Below are 1,545 nucleotides of genomic sequence, written 5' to 3' on the forward strand. Positions count from 1 at the left end.
TTAAAGCTGCCATAATGCAATATACTAGAAATGGGTTGGGCTTTTACGATGTGGACTTATTAGCTTACAAATTTACAGTTCTAAAGCTATGAAAATGTCAAAATTAAAGCATCAACAGTACCTTCTCTGCAGTCCCTTTACCTGCTTCTCTGTCACATGGAACTCATGGCCAGTGCCTGTTGGTCCTTCTCTCCCAGGTGTTGTTGCTTTCAGCTTCTGGTTCTAGTAGCTTCCTCTGAGCTTCTGTGGGTCCTCTCTTAGCTTCTCAGGGGTTTTCTTCTAAGCTGTCTGGGCTTTTCTCTGTCTTTTACCCACTCAAAAAGAATTCCAGTAAAGGGATTAAGACCCACCTAATAAATGGGGTGGGCCACATCTCAATCGAAATAATATAACAAAAAGTTTACACCCACAGGAATGGATTAAAAAAGGATGGCCTTTTCTGGGATATATAATAGCTTCTACCCACCACACTCATGTACCCATAAATTGCCATGAAAATGCTGGAATCTCAGTAGAAAAGTTAAAAATAGCTTTAAACGGATAAAATACAGAAGACTAAAACAAAAATACTAACATGTATATAAGGAAATGCGCAAACTCTATATAATCAGGGAATTAACTCAGAGAACTAAAGATTAAAACACCACCTTCCTTTTCTTGGCAGGGATCGGGCGTGCAGTCCCGTTCCCCTTTATGTACCGAGGCAAAGGGAAAGGGCTCCTGCCTCCTTGGCGTCATGTCTTCGGTGCCGGCGGCTTCCGGTTGGGTTCTATCCTCCACAGCTGGGACGCGGCTCCAAATAGCAGAGAGCAGGGCGGACACGAGGGTCCAGTGGGCTCCTTCTCACTGTGCTGATGGCTTCTTTTTTGATTTCAGGTCTCGCGACTGCAACGCGGGAGGGGCACTTGTCGTTGACCCTCCTGTCTTGCATTTCCTGTTGCAACCAATAAAGGGTATTTGAGTGTGAAAAAAATTAAAATGCCACAATATATCCATTAGACTGGAAAAAATGATGAATTTGAGTAAGCTAAGTGTTGTAAGGGATGTGGGGACAAATGGACACTTGCACATTACTCTTTAGAAAATAGGTTGGGGCAGTCATTCTGGGAAGCAGCTAGTTGTAAGTACACCTTATGACTCAGCATTCCACTTCTGAGTGTATATTCCAAAGATAGATGTTAACTGCAATATTGTTTTTAGTGGCATGGAATGAAATTTTCTTGGGAATTCATCTCTGGGGGGTAGCTAAGTAAACTATTCTGGATACAAACGATGTTGTACTGTGCAACATTTAGAAGTAATGGCCTCGATTGTGTGTGTCATTATGGACAGATATAAAAACATAGCATTTAGTGTAAAGAAGTTAAGAAAGAATGAAATCCAGGGCAAAATATTACTTTTTAAAATAAAAAATACATGCTCATAAAACAACAATACTTATTTTATAAGGATATGTTAAGAAAGATAGGCATTAAGCCTGATAAGATGGTTTCCTAAAAAGGGAAAGAGAAACGGGACTGTAAAATGAGGATAAAGGGGAAAAAG

General features: G+C 40.5%; 1 non-coding gene across 1 annotated transcript; it reads left to right on the forward strand.

Annotated features, from left to right (window-relative positions):
- Positions 1-647: 647 nt before the first annotated feature.
- LOC143651099 (small nucleolar RNA SNORA57) lies at positions 648-793 on the forward strand. The gene has a single exon (XR_013159836.1). It is a non-coding gene; the product is annotated as a small nucleolar RNA SNORA57 (small nucleolar RNA).
- The last annotated feature ends 752 nt before the right edge of the window (positions 794-1,545 follow it).

Source organism: Tamandua tetradactyla, chromosome 11 (genome assembly GCF_023851605.1).
Source record: "Tamandua tetradactyla isolate mTamTet1 chromosome 11, mTamTet1.pri, whole genome shotgun sequence".
Taxonomy (NCBI): domain Eukaryota; kingdom Metazoa; phylum Chordata; class Mammalia; order Pilosa; family Myrmecophagidae; genus Tamandua; species Tamandua tetradactyla.